Source organism: Cupressus sempervirens, chromosome 10 (genome assembly GCF_028749045.1).
Source record: "Cupressus sempervirens isolate cs-2001-9-10 chromosome 10, ASM2874904v1, whole genome shotgun sequence".
NCBI classification, from domain to species: Eukaryota; Viridiplantae; Streptophyta; class Pinopsida; order Cupressales; family Cupressaceae; genus Cupressus; species Cupressus sempervirens.
Window position 1 is genome coordinate 514,487,808 of NC_143127.1, and position 23,651 is coordinate 514,511,458.

At 34.1% G+C, this 23,651-nt stretch overlaps 1 pseudogene across 2 annotated transcripts; it reads left to right on the forward strand.

Moving 5' to 3' along the window:
• The first annotated feature begins 19,321 nt into the window (after positions 1 to 19,321).
• Positions 19,322 to 22,282, forward strand: LOC149534916 (pentatricopeptide repeat-containing protein At1g11290, chloroplastic pseudogene; annotated as a pseudogene). 2 transcript variants are annotated; one of them, XR_016357728.1, is made up of 2 exons: positions 20,024 to 20,088; positions 20,231 to 22,282. The product of XR_016357728.1 is annotated as a pentatricopeptide repeat-containing protein At1g11290, chloroplastic pseudogene, transcript variant X2 (transcript). The 2 variants fall into 2 exon arrangements; XR_016357727.1 differs by having other exon boundaries at positions 19,322 to 22,282.
• The last annotated feature ends 1,369 nt before the right edge of the window (positions 22,283 to 23,651 follow it).

The window sequence follows — 23,651 nt, forward strand, 5'->3', positions numbered from 1 at the left end:
CCCTTTCAATAATAGGGTCAACTAAGGTTAGGCCCTACTATTTTAAATGATTCCTATAGATAGTAGGGCAACTAAAAAAAGTAGCACTTGTGTTAAAAGTTAGTTGTTGATCTACAGTGTGCATGCAGTCTGTAAGTCCCCTGTCACCTATTCCCTACTATTCTAAGGGGTAGAGTTAACTTGTTCCCTACCATTATAAGGGGTAAAGGGGGCCTACCATTCTATATTCATAGGATAGGATGTGCAAAGGCCCTTGACTTCTAGGTTAGGTACTTGTGTCAAGTGGGAAGGGAGGCCCCATCAAAAATATTATTGTGTGCGGTGGGCCTCCTTTGACTATAGAATGGTAGGGTAGCCCCTACCATTCTATAGTTGGTAGGTAGTGAAAATGGTGAGTGGTATGATTCAGGCTGCTAGTTGTGCGAAGGTTGAGTGGGGGCAAACCAACAAGAAAGGAAGGGGTTTGACATTGTGTGTGGCCCCTATATAGATAGATTGTGCACTTGAATGCCAACCAATTATGGCTAGATGCCTATTATTCATGGGGAGTGGCTAGTGATTGAAATTGATGATGACATCAGATTGCTATCTCTGGTTGGTTCAGTCCTCAAAATAGTTTCAATGCCATCTATGGCCCTATTATTATATTCTTCAAACTCCCACCTGCACCTATGATAATATACCTCTGCACTTGAAGCCCTACCAATGAATAGAGGGCATCACACACAAAATGTGAGAATTATGATCTCCATATTTGGCATGATATGAATATCATTAAACATTCAAGTTGAGTAAGTAATCTCTTTTATGAAATTTGTGACAACAAGAGATCTTCTTGATAGTCAAATTTTAGTTCATGTGATTCACAATTCTTCTACATTGATGGACCATACAATAATGGGTAGTCATGGCTCATCTTAGCCTCTATGGACAATGCTCTTCTATCCTTAAGGAATCACATTTCTTCACAAGAAAATTTTAAACTATCGATTCTACAAGCCCGAGATTGAATATCTATGAATTAAGATTATCGATCTACAAATTTGAGCTTATTTTTTCTATGAATCAACAAGGATTTCCATTAACATCCACGTGCTTAAGCATAATGTGGTGTCAGGTCTCATGCATTCATGGTTTTAGCCAACCAATTTCTCTGCCTCTTCTTCTCCTTTGTAAGTGCGCCTGACTCTTCTCAGAACTTGGAAAAGATTAGAATGTCATTTGTCGTGCCTCTATATATTGGGTTTGCCATTGTAATTCCTAGAGCTTAACAGTTTTACAAACTGACATTATGTCAAATATGTAAATATAAAAGGCAAATTGAGAACACACAAATAGAGATAAGAGACAAGATTTATCACAATTCACCACAACTATGGCTATGTCCACACTGAGAGTAGAGCAAACGATTTAATCATACATTGCAACTTACATACATAGGGCTTTGCCCTTATATTTATATAGTAGTCTTCAAGAGAAGACAAAGAGACAAATAAGAAGAATTTTAAATGAAAAGTCATGATAGTTGGACTTCATATCCAACAATCTCCCACTTAAAATTCAACTCCTACTGCAACCTCATATCTGAATAACTTCACACTTAAACTATGCTAGCCTTACCAAATTCCATGGTAAGAACTTGCCAATAGATAATCATCACAGCTGAAATAACAACCACAACTAGTTGTTAATCACATCAAACCAACTATAAAACATCAATATATTTATGCTGAAATATCTAGCTCATACAAAAATTCCAAAAAATTGATTCAATCTACCAGTCAACACATTAAAGGTGTGGCATTAACTTGAGTTAATCTACAAAATTGCAACCAACCTAATGCAAAATATTACGAACTCTTCCAAGTCTTCTCTTGGGAGGAACACCCATGCAAATCATAACTCATCCTTCTACCAACACCACCAAGTGCTCAATTGTGTCAAGCATGATCTCCTTTACCTTCCCATATTCTACGTTTACAACACCCAAACACCATGGATCAAAGCCCCTATAAATAATAAGACCAAACTCCCAACATTCCAACACTAGGAACCATCTTAAACTCTCTCCTAAACTCAAATGCAGAAGGAGATAATTTGTCGAGTAGACCAAGCATAAGGAATGAGAATGATCCTCTAGGACACACTAAGTCACAATGACTCTTCTCTAAGAAAATCTCCACTAGGTCCGTAATGAACTCGCGCCCATTTACAAGTGTAGGCTCTTTGGACTTCATGTTGAAACCTCTAAAATAAATTGTCTCAACAAACGTTCTCTAATCCAAGATAATTATAGCCTCACCCAAACCATTATCATTAATCCATACCAAACTTCAAAACCAAAGGTGCACAATTATGAAGCTCTCCAACCCAATGATGAATGTACTCAATACCACTACCAAAAGCTCCCACTACACATCTCCAATCTTGGGACATAACATGACAACATAATCTAACATCTCTGCAAAGGAAGACCACATGCTCCAAAGAGAATAGCCTATCAAGAGAACTTTCTCATGCCAATGCTCTAATATAGAATCAAGATCCCAACATGGAACAATTAAAATCATCTTCATATCACATGAAGATAACCATCTCATGATAATAGAACTCTTACTATCAAATAAAGTCTACAGTTAGTGAACTCTTCATGGTATTAAAAAATAATTAGAAAACCATATCAAACATCATACTGAACAACTATAATTTCTCCATAATGAGCCAAACCAAACAACATTAATTTTTACTTAATTCTCTTGATCAAAATAGACTAGGAAAAAGAACATAGCCCCAAAAAACCACCTCTTTGTCCCCTCATCAAAATCAAAAAAATGCTAGTACACTACCACAAAAATACACTAGTCCTTTGCAATTGCAACTACCTTGAATAATTACCAGACAAGCTAGCATTCGAGGGCTTAATCTTGAACTTCATTATTATGCAAGTTTTTTAGTCCAATCCACGATCGTCCACCTCCAAGATTCCTAATCTTTTTACATAGGAAGACCATGTCGAAGAGAAAGAGTATAGTGAAATCTTCATACATCTGTCGATATCCAATACCAATGATGATTTGAATTGGTTATTATCCTTGACCATCTCTTCCAATATAGTGCAATGATAGTAACTCTTCTCACTAGTGGTAACAAATTCATCTCCATGCAACATCTCTTACACTTTTCTTGAAATTTCACATAAAAACTCTTCAAGTTCCGCATAGAATTGACTTGGAATCAATCCCTTTCAGCTCGAATTCTTCTAAATCCTGACTTAGAAATATTTGGTCTTTCAAGAATTAAAATCTCTTTTCTATGCATGGAAGCTCCAATCCTTTGGGCACCTATCCGCACCAAGCTGGCTTCTTTGTATGATTTATGCACAAACACCCATATGTCTTCAATGACTCCTTCAAAACTTTGATCAATAGCTTCCAACTATATGCAAGATTTTTATTTACTTATCAAGAAACTTTTGTATGTACTAACATATCCTTTCAAAATATTTATTTTCACACATCAAGTCTCTAGCACACACATATTTACTCTACTAATAGCAATGCACATTGTCATTCTTCAATTTTTGGGTCTCTCCAAATTTTATAAAAATTTCTTTGAATGGAACAACAATAAAATTATCCTCTTAATTTCTCTTGCATCTAAGTTGTAGCACTATGCTCTCTTCAATATTTTATGGGCTTTTATACTTTTCTCTTCTTTCTAGGACCTTATGTGCTTTGATAGCAATTCCAAATCTAAAAGGTAAATTGAGAACACACAAATAGAGACAAGAGACAAGATTTATCGTGGTTCAACAAAACTATGGCTACGTCCACACTGAGAGTAGAGAAAAACATTTATTCATACATTGAAACTTACATACATAGGGTTTTGCCCTTATATTTATACATTGTCTTCAAGAGAAGACAAAGAGACAAATAAGAAATTTTTTAAATGAACAATCATGACAATTGGACTTCACATCTAACAAAACATATGACATAGGCTCAAGCTTCCAGATTCATCACCACTGTGATCATCATGGATATGCATGGAGACTCACAAGAAACACTTTCTAATGAACAAATTAATGTCTCTAAGTGTTCATGACACCTTCCATTGGATTTTGTTCCATATATTTGACATCTCCCATATTACAAGTGTTTGTATGTTTTGTTAAGTATGCAACACCCATATGATGCCCTTAGAGTAAGACCATTGATTTATGGCTCATCCGATCCTTTATTGTACTCTCAAACCTATATTTCCTTAATCAAGTTTCACTTGCAATCAATCATACTTAAATAAATTTTATTTTGCTTTATATCTTCTCTTTCTCATTGTGTTTATGATTAGATTAGGGGCCTCGGATGAGATGTTATCTTTGTAGAAATTCAGTGTCTTTTTATTTAGTGAGAGAGATTACAAATAAGGCTTGACCTCACATTCTTTAGCTATGTTGGAAGTCTCATCATTGTACACAAAAACATGGCACTCTTTTTAGCATATGTCATTCGACTATGCTTAGTGACTTGTAATTATAACAAAAATGGTTTACAATTACAAATAAATTTATTCATTCTTCCTTCATAAGACTAAATGAGATTTCTATGACAAAGATATGTGTATCTGAGCTCACTGCATTGTATGTTCATGGATCTAGGGTTTGTGTTCTCTCATTTCAAACATTTGAAATTGCTCTATCCAATCCATAGAGCTTAATACACTGATCAAACCCATCGAGTCAATAACTTGAGATCCCAACTGAACGTGTGATAATATGTTCTTTGAACTTTTGTACCTTCTAAATCTGCATCCTTGAATTGTAGATGCTGAGCCTTCAAACTATGAACATTTGAACCTGAACTATATGACCCCCCTTGAACCATTACTTCTGCATTGGATCTTTGAACTGGAAAATCTTGAACTTCTAACTTGAACCTCTGAACTTTGAGGTTCAAAGTTCAAGTTCAACATAACTTCAAAACACTACCTTCTTTACAAACCAAGATTTACAACAACATCATTAGCAATAAAAACCAAATGAAGATTCTTCTTATGGGGAATTTTTGAAGTTTAAAACTTAGATGCTAAAAGCATGCTTACATGCCTCAAAATGCAAAAAGTATTTGTTGACCTAGGTTTCAGTACACCTAGACAATACAAACATCAAAGAAAAAAAACCTAATATTACATATGTATCCAATATCAGATACCTTCACAATGGCGCTAATGGAAAATCTTTTTTGTACCATTATAAAGTGTTTGAAATTTTTATATTTGTAATATTAGATATTAGATATTAATGTATATATTTATTATTATATATATTGTATACAATGTATATTAAATATAATATAATATATTATTAGAATATTTTATATAATACTATATGTTATAGTATTGTAATATTAAATATTATAAGTCATATCATATTTGAAAAACATATAGTATATAATATTGTATAATATTATATATTAGAATAATATTAATATTATATTGTAGTGCCTACCCTCATTCACATCTTTTCTAGACATATTGTTGCTATTAGTATCAGACTATGATGGACTAGTTTTATGTTGATGGATTAGTGGTATTGTTTTAACACTATCAGACATTATGTTATGGATTCAATGGTTATGTGACGAGATCATTTAGACTTTACATTTCATGCATACATGATGATCATCATATTGTTTTCAATTATTATTGATGATTAGTTGGATGGTTATTATCTCATGTGTTTTATTATGGATACTTACCCCATACTTGCATGTGTATGGTATGCGTGTTTTCTTATTGTATGGTGTTTCTGATGTGGTTAAGGAAGGGAGTTGTAGTCACCTACTTAGTCGAGATCTACACGATGCACCACTTCCTGCCATTGTCTATTTAGCTTAGCATTATATATATATTGTATGTACATGCATGGTTTTTATGCACGTTGCAGGTACCGAGTATCGACTTCCTTGAATTGCCAGGATGAGCGTACCCTATTATACTATCTCAATGATAAGAGAAGGGAGATAAATTCTCAAGTCCAAATCCCAAACCTTTAAGCCAATTATCCTAGTGAGGTAGGACAAGTATCTGGATATTTTACCCACCGAATGTGTCGGATGACATAATTCGTGATTTTTAACCCTTTAGACTGAATTTGTGTGATTTGCTCTATGATGGGTTTTCATATTTTATCTTGGAGGTCTATGGTGAATTTTCTATTAATTAAGTCCTAATAAATAGATTTAATTAATAAATTAATTATTTGAGAAAATTAATATAAAATATCATGTTATTTGATATTTTGATTATAATTAATTAAATGAGAATTAATTGAGCAAAAAGAATTAAATAAAAGAAAATTAGAAATTAATAATAATAATAAAATAATAATAAAAGTTATAAAAATTAAAATGAAAGTTATAAATATTTATATAAAAAGTGAATTGGAGTTATAAGCTTGCATGAGAGTTAATGCACTTTTCTATTTCTCATATGTCAACAACATGAAGGTTAGTGCATCAATTAAGCACATGGTGTCTACAACCTTATGACCCATCTAGAAGGTTGGAAAAGACCCATGCTTAGTTGGTGACACCTTCTAGCTATTTCTAGAGGCATTCTAGATGTTTCCTGAGAGCTCTTTATATTCAGGCATTCCTAGAAGCTTAGAGATAGCGTTTGGAGTGCAATTTGAGCATTGGAGGATTTGAGAACTCTGAAGAAGGGAGCTTGCTCTGCGAGTTTTTTGAGGAAGAGCGATTTAGCATTAGAATCTGGGTAGATTCTTGTGATTTTACTTATGCTATTTCCGCACCTTGCATTCCCTGTCTTCTTCGTGTCTTCCATATGTCTTCTGAGGAATTTCATATTTCTATTGTATGCATTCTCAATATGGGTAGCTAAAATTTATTTGAGAAAACTTTGTATGCATAGATCTGAAAAAAAATATGGGGCTAGGGTTTAAATTCATAGCCAAACCCATTAGATTATTTATTGGATAAATTTGAGATCAAAAGTTTATAGGAAAATTCTGGAAATTAGAATTTCTAAATAAACTGTTTATATTTTCGAATCTGCACACACACACATATACAAATATATATCCTTATATATATACATATGTATGTATATATATATACATATATATATATGTATACATATATATACATATATATACATATATATACATATATATACATATATATATATATACATATATATATATGTATATATATATACATATATATATATGTATATGTATATATATATATATGTATATGTATATATATATACATATACATATATATATATATACATATATATATATATATATATATATATACATATATATATATGTATATATATATATATGTATATGTATATGTATATATATGTATATATATATATATATATATATATATATATATATATAAAATAATTGAATATCAAATTGTATACATATACATATATATATATATATATATATATATATATATATATATATATATATATATATATATATATATATATATATATATATATATATATATATATATAAAATAATTGAATATCAAATTGCGATAGAGTTTCATGATAATAAAATGCCATATCGCATGGAAACGTTTTTATGAAAAAATGTTATTAAAAAAAAATGTATTTATGCGTAGTGGGGACGGATACCCATGCACTCGCGCTTGTTCACAGCGGGGTACCTGCGGTCGCAGGAACTGTGATGCCAACAGGTACCACGTACCCACTGCCGTCGCAGGCCCTACCACTGCAGGGTACTTGCATGCGTGCCGCGGCTTACGTATTTGGGTGTTGCAACGTTTGTATATATAAAACATTGCATCCGATTTTATAATGTTATTTTTAAAACGTTTGTAAATAATGTTATTTGTTGTTAGTTGTATATATATATATATATAATTGTTATATATATTTAATTTTTAGTTCAAGAAATTTTAAATATTTAAGATTTCAAATAAATAATGTTTCTTAATTGGAATTTGATCTAATTAAGGTTAGACAAAAATTATGAAATTTAAGTCATTTAACCTTTTAGTATCAATAGTAAATGGAGAATAGCGTGTGAATTCTAGAACACTTACAAAGATTGAGTTCTTAGAGATAGAGGGAGAAACTTTTATCTATCAATACAAAAAAAAACATGGGTTAGGTAAAATGTGAAATTTCTCCACTTGATATTTAATTTGGGAAATGTAAACTAAGACTTTTACATTCAAGTTTGTAAATTTAGCAAAACCAAAACATGTGTTTGCATTGTGTATTCTTTATGCTATTGTTTTGGGTTGACTAGTGTTGACTAGTTATAGGATGTCTACCAGAGGCTTGGGGGTTATGTGATTGTGATGTCATGATGATGTTTTAATCTCAATCTTTATAAATCCAACCATGGTTATGTGATGGAATGCTCTATGTATTGGATGTGATTACTGATTGTTATAGTTGAGATTCTTATGTATGAGACACTTAACTTAAGCATTATTTTTGGTCATCGATCAATTATCCTTGGTTATTTCCTAGTCGCCATGATGGGAATGTAATGTGGATTTATTCTTGATGATGTCATGATGTGACATGTTTGACTCAACCATTTTTTGGAGTCTTTGATTAGTATGATTGAGATATATTAGTTATTGAGAACCATTGGATACTTTGATTATCAGTGATACTTCAGTTGCCAATAGAGAGCTATTGTGTTCATGATTTTCTATGGATGTTTGCTCATGGAGATTTGATGCTTTTATGCATATTTGATGATTTTATTATGGATTATCTTTTGTGATTTTGAGATTTATGATTCCATGAGCTTAGGGTAGGATATCTACATGTAGTGATGGGAAGTGGCTTACAATGGGGGTCGGGGCCCTAAGAGGCTGCCAGGGTAACTCATTGTAAGTTGGATTAATAAGTGATAACATTCACACCTAATACTAACTGAATGAACCTAAAAAGATAAGTGTTTTGTTCTCGCCCATGCCTTGAGTGCTTGTACAGGCTAGGATGGGAGTAGTGAGAACACATGGTTGCGACCTTGCATTCCGTAGTATGCCTCGTCAGTATGAGAGGATACTAGTGGCTGCATGAGATCAGTATGGACCCGTGGAGTTTAGCTAACTGCAAGGGTAACTTGTACGTGATAAATGCGATGACACTTTCCCGCTTGCATAGTAGGCTCCTACATGTCATTGTGTGCCTCTGGGATTAGATGTCGGATTTTTGTTTGGAACCTTTGAGTTAGTACACTTTTAGGATTCCTAGACTTGTAGAGATTTATGCTATGTGATTTTGATAACCTGTTTGGGACTTAAGATTATCTCCTCAGCACGGTGGGAGTGGACCACTTAGGTACCACACGGTCGGGTGGTAGTATAATTTTCACTCTTATCATTTGAGATTCATTGAGACATCGTGGCTAATGCGTCCTTCATGATGGTAGATATGTATCTTTTCATTGATGATTAGCATATGTTAGATGATGTTATCTTTTTTTATATTACTTTCTACATATGATGTTGTATATGTTAGGAGTGACATTCTTACTATGTTAATACCGATGATCTCTTCGGTGATTTGGAATGTTACACACGGAGGGATGGCTAGGATCCACGATGGTCTAATGATGCTATTAACGGTTGGGAGGAACCGTGCACTTAGTTTATTATGTTTGATCTTTATGATGGATGTATATGTCTTCTATGATGATGTATCATGTATATCATGTGATTATCTTTACTTTGACGTATCATGGATTAGAATAGGATGATGTATCTTATTTCACATATGTATATTCTTTTGAGCTTGTCATACCCTGTGACATGTACAGTGGATGATTGAGCATTTGAAATGTAATGAATAAAAATTGGACTTATCATTATTATTTCATGTGGATGTTGTACTAGATGGATTCATGTATGTTAGATATTTTTAGATGTTATTCAATGTTAAGGGATCTTAAAGAATGTAATCTATTATGTATGGACATTACTATTGCTTCCGTTATTATGCATAAGTTATATGTGGTATTTACGTTCATGTTAAAAAAAAAAAATGCTACTAAACTTAGTGAAATTTTAGGTTAATTCTTTGGATCCCTTGGTGGGGCATTACATATATTATAGATTATATTTTATTATATTATATATATATATATATATATATCCCATTATCTCCCTCTTGTCTCTCTCTGTACCACTTCTCCCTTCTCTCTCCTCCCTCTCTATTTTTCTCTTATTCTCTCTCTATCAAATAGAGAGATAAAATTATAAAGGGATAAGGAGATATAAGGCACAAGAGAGAGAGAGGGAGAGGAGAGAGGGGAGAGGGAGGGAAGGAGAAAAAGGGAGGGGAAGGGAGGGAGGGGGAGAGGGAGAGGGAGAGAGAGAGAGGGACAGGGAAAGGATGCAGGGAGGGAGGTAGGGGAGAGAGAGAGAGAGGTGGGGGGAGGAGTGGAGAAGGAGAGCGAATGAGAGAGATTACAATAAGGAGAGACAAAGAGGAAGAGAGAGGGTTCATAAATAGTCTTAAGAGGTTCTAATATACATTAAGGTATCCTAAGACCCCTTACAATACATTAATGTATGTTGAGAGGTTCTAGGATACGTTGATGTATATTAGGATCCATTAAGATGCATTAAGACCCCTTACCATACATTAATGTATCCTAGGATCCCTAGGCTACATTAATGAATAGTAAGGGGTCTCAAAAGGTCTTACAAGGTCCTAGGATAGATAAATATATCGCAAAACCCCTTAAGGCTCCTTATGAATCTTTAAGATCCATTATGAGCCCTCCCTCCCCTCCCCACTGTCTCCCCCTCTACCCCCCACCCCCCTCTCTTCTTGTCATAAGAAGGGTATGAGAGAGAGAGAGTGAGAGAGTGAGAGAGAATTGTGTAATATTTATAATTCTATTAAAAAAATTTTATAATCTTAGATATTGCAGTATTGTATAATATATTGTTATATGTTATTTTATTTTATATTATATACATTACATAGATTATTTATAATATATATAACAATAAATATATACATTAATATTCAATATCAGATATGTTTAAAAAAAATCACCAACCCAAATATTTGTTGCAGGATTTCTACGGGGTTTGGCTTAGGAATGCCAAACTTGGGAAGTCAACCCAAGAAAAGTGTTTTTGAGATCTTCTCGCATTTCCAAAATTTGATCTTATCATTGATACCCTTTTTTAATCCAAAATTGATGAAATGAAGAGGATGTCTTAAGAAGATTCTCAATTTTCCACCAATATAAATTATGTCAAGTTTTGTCTTTAATAAATTATTATTATTTATTTTCTAGTTAGATTATGGCCTAAAGTCCTAATTGAGAGGCTCAATGAAAAATCTCTATAACTTTCAAACAATATGACATTTTTTAAATTTGAAAGATGCATCACATGCCATGATTTACGCATTAAGAGAAAAAAAATTAAGTTTTGACAAATTTAGGCGTTCAGGCACTTGAATTTTTTTATTTCAAAAAAGGTGTGGTAAAAAATTCAAGATTAATTATTTGTTCAACAACAAAAATGGGTCACATCTAGACCCAAGTCCTCTACTTATATCTAGAATCTTATAAAAAATATTATCCTTTCATTGTGATTAGGGTGCTCAGACATACACCTACTTCTTATATTATTCTTGAAATTTATGTACTACTACAATGAAACTTCAAATTTTCACCAAATAGATTATTATTTTTTAAATAGTATCTTAGAAACTACATTAAAATTCCTATAGATTCTCTTATATCTTCTTTTTTATATAAGGTTGATAACTTGTTCAAACTTTTACGTCAAGTTGCCTAGCCATATTTTTCTAAAATTACATTATCACTTAAGGCAATAGTTTGGCATGCCATGATCCTTTATACACCCTTTTGTAGTTGATTTTTTATTTATTTTTGAGCTAGGTGACCTTAGTGGACAACTTCTTTACTTGTTCTTTGAAGTCTTTCATCTCCCTTTCTTCTTGAGGAATCATTTAAGGTGCCAAATTTTGAAGAAAAATGGGTTGTTTTGGAATTTCTTGAGAAATAGGAGCTCTTGGATGCGTCATTAACTAATTAGTAGAAGAAAGAACACGATTGATAGTGGGTGCAAAATTTTGAATTCCTTGATTCAACATGCTAGTGCTCCCAAAGTAATTAGGTGCTTCAATGACAGTTACTAGTGATTGGAGACTAACTCTCTCTACCTCTACAAATGCTCAAGTATTAGGCTAGTTAGAGATGGATGAGTCTTTTACACAAATATATAATTTAAGAACTTCAAAGTTTCATAATAAATAAGTCATGTTTCATCATCATTCGTGTAGTAAGGATCTTACAATCTAGAATACTCTCTTTGTAATTTGTTATTAAAGGCATTGATTGGATCACATTCTTCTCTCCCTATGTCAATGAATTACCTATATAATTTAGTTATAGTATAGACAACCTAAACTTTCCCCAAAAGGAATCCTTTAACTCTTATAAAGTTTCTAGATAATTGATGTATAAATTAATGTACCAATAAAATCATTCATCACCAAATAAATAGGGGAATAGTCTAAAACAACACCTTCCTCCTAGATGTTTCTATTGTAGAGAAAATCTTCAAAAATGTTCATCTATACTTTGATTGATGTCATTGAAAATGATCTTCAAACAAAAATGTTTAAGATTCTTTGGCATATCATGATAAGCAGTAAATATTGTGAGAGGTGATGCATTTTGTGGACACCACTATTGTTCCATTGTTGGAACTTGAAGATGAATGGTTGTAGGTAAAGCTACTTTCCAAGTATTTGTATTGTTACTTGTTGAATTAATTTAGCTCTTTGTTAACCACTTATTTTAGCCAATCCTTGTTGCACATGAGCATGTCCTTCCACCTAACCTTGTGGTGTTGGATTATAGAGTAATCTTGTAAGACCTATTACGCTTGGTGAATTTTTACTTATTTATTTTCCTTACCTAGACTTTAGATCAAGATTTAACTCTTTTAGTTATTTTTTCTCTCATAGTAGATCTTAGGATTATTCAATGGGCCTTAGACAAGAATGAATTAATATGTCCAAGTATGAAAATTCTTCTTAATGTACACAATGTGTAGTGGCCCTCCTTCTAGCAATAATTTATGGTTATGTTTTTTATATTTATGAATTGCTACTAATATTAGAGAAAAATGTTGAGCTATCATATCCCCTCTTGATCAAAATTGTCTATATATTAAGACTGTGAAAGATCATACAACTGACTCCAAGGTTTGTTTTATGCTATTTATTAACTATGGAGAAGCTCAACAACAAATGTGATATACTAGTATCATGAGGGGCCTTAGGTCATGTTCCTCAACTTGAATTCAAATGATACTAGATATGGAAACTTTCAAATGATATTGTAATGAGAGCAATTTTTGGATTTTTTGTGAATATGCTGAAAGTAAAAGAGAGTAGGGTTTAGGAATTATGTTCTACTCCTGAGAATTTAAAAGATGAATATTTCTACTATAAATTCTACCAAACTTTATTTCCCAAAATTCAATAACTTCACAAAATTAGTGTAATCTTCAAGGGGTGTGTAATGGATTTTCACATCCTAACTAATACAATCATAATGGTCAATATGCATCATATATAGAATTAAAGTTCCTACATAAAGGATTAGAAATAATTTTACACTATGCTTAAGTACCACTTAAGAACAAGCAATATGAGAAAATTGAATTCATCACAATAATATCAATCAGGTATATCTAATTGTAGACACCCAAAAATGGATATACTAGTGAATATACATTTAATTAGTCTACTAATTATTCTGATATTAATTAATGGTTCTTAAATCATTAGTTAATAATCCATTTCTTCTAAAATTTGAATATTTTCATCATTTAATCATTTCCTCAGCTAAGTTAATTAAATAATTAATTTTATTTAATTAATCATCTTTAATTAACGAGTCTTTACTAGTTAATTAAATTCAATTTCTAAAATGTCATAGTTTAAATAATTACTATTGATTATGTAAATTGTCAACCCCTTATTTGAAGGGGCTTATAGGTCCAATCTGTGGAAGGACTTAATTGACAGTCATGTGAAAAGGATGGAAGCTTGGAAGGGAAAAGGGTTAACTTATGTTTGGGGAATTTTGATGCTCCAGTCAATGATCTTTGCTATCATATTTTTCTCTATGAGTTGCCTTAAGATTCCAATTAAATTATTTAGAATGAGGGAGTTGTTTTTGGAATGGTTCACATGAGGAAGATGAAATCCCCCTAATTGCATGGGACATATATGCAATTCAGAAAGAGGTGGAGGTGTGGGTGTTAGGAATTGTAAAACATGAAGAAGGGCTTAGGATCCAAGTTGGTATGATAAATCTTATTTAGTCCTTTAATATTATAGGTGTGTATTTTAAGGGCTAAATATTTGAACTCAATGAATGATAATATGATCTTTATTGTAATCAATTCCTCAAAAGGATCTGTTATTTGGAACTTTATTATTGATTGAAGAGATGTCATATCCAACCACCTCACATGGAAGATAGGGGATGGTAAAAAAATCTCATTTTGAAGGGATTCTTGGAATGGATGTCCATCCTTATAGGAAAATGCAAAAGGTCGATTCCTTATGAATTTATTTACAACTTTGTGGGGGTGAAAAGACATCTGATTATGTGGAATAAACCTCGACTCCCCTATGTCCTCAATGGGGTTGGAAAGACATATCAAGTTTGGCTTTGACTTGCAACAATCAATTATGAAAAATGATATTTTTGGAAGGAGGTGTCATTAGATTAGTTTGGCATGCAACAAAAATTAAAAAATACTTCATGAAGTTGGGATATCTCTTATTGGTGATTGAACAAATTTTGGAGGATTGGCCTTATAAATTATGTTGGGACTGAGATTACTTACCAAAGATAGGAGCCTTTTCCTGACTTTCTATTCATAGAAGGATGTTAATTAGTGAAGGAGGAAGAAATATGGTTTTATAAGGTTGACTAAATGTGAAATGTGTGAGAAATCTATAGAGGATGTTGATCACTTGGTGACATGATTTAAATTTTCTCATGGATGTGGGCCAATAATAATCAAGAAATTATAATAGTCATACCCACTTCAAAACACAACTTTGAATATATTTAAAGGTTGACCAATTATGAAGTAAAATATAGCTTTATCATAGCTATGGATAATATATCCACCCATTGTTGTGTGGGAGATACGAAAGGCACATAATTATAAAATTCTCCAAGGGATTCAAGAGTTTGTTGAGAGGCTCAGAAGAATAATAGATGTATCCATTGAAGAGGTAATGTCTACAAAAACAACCCACCTAAAAAAATATGGTTTTTAACTCCTAGGATAGTTTAGTTCAAACATAATGGCTTGGAATTAGGATATATTTCCAAAGCTCTAGTTTTTCTTTTAAAAATTCTAAGGTTGATAGAGGTGTTATATCTTAGCTTGGCTAAAAGAGGGATGGATTAAGATAAAAATTTATGGGAATATTAAAAGAGACCTAGGGCCTTTAGGTGTAGAGGGTGATTGTAAGAGATTGGTATGGTGATACTATTGCCTATTTGGCTATGAAGTTGCCACATGGAATAAATGATGTAGAAGAGCTAAAAGCATCCCTATAAGTAGTGAGAGTGGGGAGATTTCTTAAAGTTGAAAAGATATACCTAGATGGAGATTCCAAGATAATTGTAGAGGTTATTGAGAGGGGAAGATCCCAAATATGGAATCTTTAGAATGCAATTTATAAAATTGAGGCAAATTTAATCAACTTTAAACAATTTAAAATCAACCATACTTTTAGAGAGGGTAATTGTGATGATGCAGGAGCATCCTAGGATAGTTAGAAATCCTCGATGGTGAAGTTGTTGAACCTTGGAGTTCGAGAACTCATACATAGAGGGACTAGTGCTCAGTCACTATTAGGTAGTTCTAGCTATAGTATTGATCAACACACTTGGTTGTTGAAGAAGCTTGGTCACTATGTTGATCACCACTCTCTATAGTACTCAATGTGTGTTGGTTGTTTGTCATTAGAGAAACTCTAAAATTCTTGTGGGAGCTTAGTAGTGCTTAGCTAGTGGTTTTTGACTTTCGGTAGTTTAGTTTGCCAAATAGAGTTCTTGTGAATTTGATCGATCGACTTGGAGCATTTAATGCATGAGGAGTGTGATCATGATGTGGAGAAAGTGTGGGAGTTTGTGTGGAATTATTTGGGTCTCGATTATTTGTCCTAGGTGTATTTAATGAGTGTTGTAAGCCTTCTAAGGAATTTGGTATTTAATATTTGTTGTAGGCCGACTTGTGCCTTAATTATGTATTTAATGGAAGGGTTTATTTAATTTGTAACTTGCTAGGTTGACTTGTGGCTTAGTTGTCTATAAGTAAAGGGGGTCTTGTGAAGTCTAGAGTCATGATTCAATTCAACATGGAGTAGCTGAGAGGAGAAAAGTTGAGAAGAGCTAGTAGCTGGGGCTTGGGAAACAAAGAGATTGCTTGGTGACTTACAAGCATAAGTTTAGATCTTGTTGAAGGTTTCTACTAGAGTGTTGTTATATTATAGACCTAGACTAGCTAGGGTTTGGGATTGAATCTTGAGGGATCTTGTAAAACTATTGCTTTCTTTGTATTTGGTTATAACCGGGAAGGCCTTACAGCTTGACACATTACATGTAATCAATTATTTTAAGAATAAAGAATTGAGTTTGGTATCAAATCTTATATCTTGAGTTGTGTTTCCATTGTGTGGTTGTTTACTGGGGGCTAGCATATCTCCTTTGGGAATTCTCCTACCTTGTACTACACCATGTAAAGAAGATACTCTTTCAAAATGGTAGTTGCATTTCAAAATATCAATGAATTTGTTTGGAGAAAGTAGAACACTAGTATTTAGCAAGGAGCTTGTGCCAAGATTAACTATTAATTTAAAAACTTAAATAAAAAACTAGGGAGAAATAAAAAAAGAAGATAGGATGACTAGTTAATTGACATGATCATTGGAGAGTGTTTTAAGTTTTATATTTATTCACACTACAACATTTGGGGCCATTTTGTGAAGCCAATTTGTGATGGTAAAGGCATTTCAATGTGAATTTACAAATTTTTTTTGGAGTAGTCCTGACATCATGGCAATTATGACAACGCCATCGATATTTTGATGGTGTCAGGTTTAAAAATTAGAAAAAAGACATAAATCATTTAACATCACACAAAATATTTCATTCTCAAATCAAAATATGCAAGAACTAGGGAGAAACAAATTCTAACAAGGAAATTCATTAAAGAAAGTTCTTCATTGGGCTAGAAGTATCCTCGCTTAAGGGAGGAATCTTCATAAGCTGGGAAAAATATGTGAAGGAGATCCTAAAGACATTTGGTCTGGAGGAGGCCAAACTAGTAGGAACCCTAATGGTGATGTGTTGTAAATTATTCAAGGAAGATGTGAGCCTCGAAGTAAATGAGTCTCTTTACTGATCTATGATTAGCAAACTTAAATATATAGTACATATTAGATTGGACATTGCACAAGCTATTGGGATTGTGGCTAGATTCTCAGGGAATCCAAAGGAGTCACAATTAGTTTTTGTAGAAAGGATCTTCAGATACCTCAAGGGTACGTAAGAGTATGGTATATGGTATCCCCATATGGGTACACTTTAGCTCAATTTTTTCATTAATGCAGACTGAGCAGGGAACATAGATGATAAGAAGAGCACAACTAGAGGTGCATTCTTTCTTGGAGAAAGGCTAGTGGCTTGGACTGGTAAGAAGAAAAATCACATATCACAGTCAACAAAAAATCATAGTATGTAGCATCTATAGTGAACTACACTTAGGTTGCTTAGAACAAACAACTAATTGAAGGAATTTAAGAGAAAGTAGACAAATTGGTAGTTATCAACTATGGTAACACAATATCAAACCAATTCCACATTATAAAACCATGTCTAATCCCCAAGTTGAAAGGATGAATACACCCACTAGGTGCTTGCCATTATCCTACTTAAGCCTATTGTGTAGATCACACACAACACCATCAAATAAATTAAAAATTATAAAAGGATGTTAAATATTTTGAGGGTCCAATTAAAGGAAAAACTTCAAATACTTGTAAAAATGAATCACAACTTCAACTACCCTAATTAACTAAAACCATTAGTCTCTACACTATTTATTTTAACCACCACTACTTGTAAGGGTTTAACAAAAAATACCAAAGTCAAAGATAATATATCAACTCATCAGTTAAGCATACACATGGTAATCTATACCTTTTAATATCTATATATTAGATAAATGGTGATTTAAAGAAAAAGTATACATGTGATGATATTATTAGTGGAAGGAAGATAAGTAGGGAAACAAATATGTTTAAATAATAATTGAAGGAGTGCTTTCTTGATAAGTAGGATATATTTTCTACAATAAGTCAAATTGTGATATTGCTATTAGTATTCAACTGTGTGCTTTTTGAGTCAAACTCATTGACCCATGTTTCATTGACTCACGAAACATGGGTCAATGAGTTTGACTCAAAAAATACACACTTGAATCCTAATAGCAATTTCACGGAGTGCTTTCTTGTTTTGCTCATGAAGACCTTTGATCTTATCGAAACAACTGCACATTACAAACCTATGTCTAATCCCAAGTTCAAAGGATAAATATACCTACTACATGCTTCCTATTACCCCACCTAAAGCTAGATCACATGCAAGATCATCAAATACATTACTAATTATAAAAGATGCTTAAATATTTGGAGAATCCAATTAAAGGACATGCTTCAACTACATTTTTAAAACAATTTAAGGACATTATGCACAACTTCAATCACCTCTATTTACTAAAATCACTTGTCCACTGTTAATTTGAATCATTAATATTTATAAGACTTCATCATAAAATACTAAATACACATAGTAATCAAAACACATACACATCTAATAATAATACGATATTTTGAAAAAAAAAAAAATTCTAAAATTAAACACAACCTCCCGTACCATTCAATCCTTTGTTGCACCCTAAAAAAAAAGTGCAACCACTAGCTTAAAATGAACAATTTAAAAATACAATTAAAAAAAATAACAAATCTTATGATCAAAATTCATTAGAAAAACAGGTGACAAATTATTAAAAGCTTTGATAATATATTCTAAAAATGTATCCTATGAGTACATATCCTAACTGTGTACGTCTCCTAACCTACTTCAGCCTCCCTAAGTAATTAAAATCTTTTAACTTTCATTTGCTTTGTGTCTGAACTACCCAATGGTAGTGTCATGCATAGAAACGATTGTAAACCTGATTGTTTTCACCAGAACAGCCGGCAAAGTTAGCAGAGGATATTTTGACATGGCAACGATTTCTCTGGACATCATTAAAGGTCGGATGCTTCACCACTGGGCTATTTCGCTTTAGTATATATGGTTCTGTGCTCCTTCCCCAAAATGTGCAGCAGTGACAGCATCCCTTGCGACAATTTAACGCAACCGTACAGACCATTCTTCGTAATGTTTATATGCGAAGAGAAACAAACCTAATCGGAGAAAAATCTGATCATTACGAGAAACCAGACAAGCAAATGATAGAGGCATTTCGAGGGCGATTCTTTCCCATACCATTTCCTCATCGCAACCTTTACGGCAATGAAAATTCTGCGGTCAGCATGTATCATAAATTTCACGCCTTGATTTCCACAGGCATTGAAGAAAGAATGGAGTGTGTACTGAACTGAAATCGGTGAAGCATTTGCACGCTCACATTCTCGTCTCTGGACTTCATAAGAATGCCCGTTTGGCCGCCAAACTTGTAATTATGTATACGAAGCTAAGGGGTTTAGCTGATGCACGCCTGATTTTTGATCAAATGTATGATCCACCCCTTTCCGTGTGGAATATATTAATCAAAGAGAACTCGAGCAAGGAAGCCCTTGTACTCTACAATCGAATGCGGCAGGCAGGTATACATCCAGACCATTTTACATTTCCGATTGTGCTGAAGGCGTGTGGGAAGCTGTCAGCTCTGCAAACGGGTAAGGCCATCCATTATCACATATTGATATGTGGTTTGGAATCTCACGTTTTTGTAGGAAATGCCCTCATAGATATGTATGCTAAATGTGGATGTGTTGAGGATGCCCGTGAAGTGTTTGATGAAATGTCTGATAGATACAGAGATGTCGTTTCCTGGACTGCAATGATTGCTGGTTATGCCCGGACTGAGCACGCTGAAGAGGCCCTCGCACTTTTCCATCAAATGCAACTTCAAAATGTTACGCCCGACTCTGTTACAATGGTTTGTGTTTTATCTGCTTGTGGTACTTTGGGTGCTCTAGAACAAGGCAAATTGATTCACGGTCAGATTAATATGAACCAATTAGATTCTGATATATTCATAACAACCGCACTGGTAGATATGTATGCCAAATGCGGTGATGTAGCTATTGCAAACCAGCTGTTTGAGAAAATGTCAAGAAAGGATGTGGTGACATGGAATGCAATGCTTGCTGTGTATGCTAAAAATGGACAAGCCAATGAAGCTATAATGCTCTTTAATCAAATGCAACTGTCAGATGCAATGCCCAATTTTATATCAACAGTGAATCTGCTCTCTGCCTGTGCCCATCTAGGAGCTGTCCAACAAGGCATGAGTGTTCACACTTGCATCATTAAAAGGGGATTTGAATCAAGTCTTGTTGTAGGAACTGCTCTCATTGACATGTATGCCAAATGCCGGAGTATGGGTATAGCAAGGCTTCTTTTTGAAAAAATGTCTTTTAGAAATGTTGTTTCATGGAGCGCAATGATTGCAGGATATGTTCAGAACGGGCTTGCTTGTGATGCCTTGGTACTTTTTGAGAAAATGCGGCTAGAAGATATGAAACCCAACTCAGTTACCATGGTAAGTGTTCTTTCAGCCTGTGCTCATTTAGCGGCTCTGGAAGAAGGCAAGTGCATACATCGTTACATAGTAAAGAATGGACTTGAATTGGATATCTCTGTCGAAAATTCCTTAGTGGATATGTATGCAAAGTGTGGCAGTCTAGGGATTGCACGGAGTCTTTTTGATAAAATGTCTAAAAGAGATGTTATCTCATGGAATGCAATGATTGCAGGGTATGGAATGCACGGGCATGGTGTGGATGCTCTTGCACTTTTTAACCAAATGCTAGAAGCAAGAATAGAGCCAAACCACATTACCTTTGTTTCAGTTTTATCTGCATGTAGTCATGCAGGTCTGGTTGACTTGGGACGCAAATATTTTAGTTCTATGAGTAGAGAATATAACATTACCCCAAGCATGAAGCACTATGTATGCATGGTAGATCTTTTTGGCAGGGCTGGAAATCTGGAGGAAGCGGGAAACGTGATAAAAACCATGCCACTAGAGCCTGACATTGGTGTATGGGGGGCAATGTTAGGTGCCTGTAGAATTCACTCCAATATCCAGCTAGGAGAGTATGCGGCCAAAAAACTCTATAAGTTAGAGCCCGCAGATGCTGGATATTATGTGCTAATGTCAAACATTTATGCTGCGGCAGGGAAGTGGGAAGATGTAGCCAAGGCAAGAGAATTGATGAAAGTTAAGATGCTGAAAAAGACACCAGGGTGCAGCTGGATTGAGGCAAATAATAAGATTCACACATTTCTTTCGGGAGACAAATCACATCCTCAATCTGAGAAAATTTATTCAATGTTAGTGACATTGATTGAGAAGATTGAGAAAGTTGGGTATGTGCCTGACACAAAATTCGTGTTGCATGATGTGGAGGAGAAAGTGAAGAAGCGTATGCTTTACAGCCATAGCGAAAAGCTTGCTATTGCTTTTGGGCTCATCCATATCAATTCTGCAATGCCCATTCGTATTACCAAAAACCTTCGTGTATGTGGGGATTGCCACAACGCATCTAAGCTCATCTCTAAAATAGTCCAGCGAGAGATTATTGTGAGGGATGCTAATCGGTTTCATCATTTCAAGAATGGATTTTGTTCATGTGGAGATTTTTGGTGATGTTCGTGGTAAGCAAATATAAGTCTTATTAACAGCCAACATTTACAAACTACTTACTGATGGCTAATGCATGTAAGGATACTCATGCAGGAAGTAGAATAGGTCCAAAGAAATAAAGTAATGACATCCACTAAAGATCCATGAAGGAACAAATTATGTACGTAATCGTAGTATGGTAGCCCAAATTTACATAATATAGAAAAAGTTTGTAATGACCACCGTTAGAAATGCCCGCTGAATTAGTTAATCAGTGACTCACAACTGAGAAAATCGTCCTAGCATAAGGCTTCACAACTTTTTCATTGACTACCATTAGATTATCTAACTGCCTATTACTACATAGCCAACGGAAGAGACTTTGACAGAATGTCAAAAGTGAAACAATTAAACCATAAATCATAGGATTAAACAAAAGCGATTAAAAATTGTTAAAAAGATGGGTCGAAAGGGATGCCTAATAATATAAGACATATTCCTTGCCGTCCAAACATTGGCAGCTCTTCAGTTCCAGAGATATTTCAAGAAAGCTGTATCCATTCTCCAAGGGGCATCAAAGATATTACAGTGCATTCCGAGAATATTTTATTATCTGCTGCACACTGTATGAACTTTCTAACTGTTGTAATCAGCCATGATTGGGAAATGAGGATTTCACAGTCTGAGGGTAGTGGTGAGGAAATGCTAGAGTGGGACAAGCGGACCGCCTTTGGATTTAGGAAGGGGGGACAATTAGGACACCCTGTTGTGAATATTCCTCATAACTTCTATCATGGTAATGAATGCATGGATGTACTCAATCATTTGAGATAAGGTAGAAGTAACAAGATTGATGGTAGCAATGATAGGGCAGTGTCAGGGCATGCCAATGGGCCACATGAGGCCAAAGGGAAACAAGATATCCACTCTTGGGCCTAGGGGTAGGAGTCATTAGGACAGCTCATCAAGTCAACCTACCTTAGCACTCTTATGAGTAAGACATCTTAAATCTGATACAGGCAACCTATTGATTTAATTAGCTTTTATCCTCTCCATGATGCTTGGATTGCTGGCTCGTCGTTCATTCTCTGGCATATCTGGCTGGAGAGGAAATGTCGAATCTTCCAAGATGTTCACATTGGTGTTGTGCGTCTTTGGTGGAAGATCTCACATTCTCTTCAGGAGACTAGTCAAGTGAAGTGTGCACTAGATGGGGGTATGGATCCGGTTGATCTTGCTATATGCAATCGCCTCAATTTTCATCTTCAAGATGGGGTTGCAGCTAAATGGTTTCAAAGAGTGTCCAGGTAGCCTTAGCAACAGAGAAAAGGACGAGTGAATTAGGAGGGGCATTGGACGACTCCTCCCCATGGAGTTCTGAAAATTAACACTGATGGTTCTTCTTGGGGGAATCCAGGCCTTGCTGGTATTGGGGGAGTGGCTCGTTGTAGTTTTGGTGATGTTAAATTTTTTTTCTTAGTGCATAAGGGTGACTATACTAGCAATCTCATGGAGGCTTAGGCCATTTTATATGTTATGGAATATTGTTGTTTGCGGGGATGGCGTAAGATTATTTGTGAGTCTGACTCCCAAGTGGTGGTGAATTTG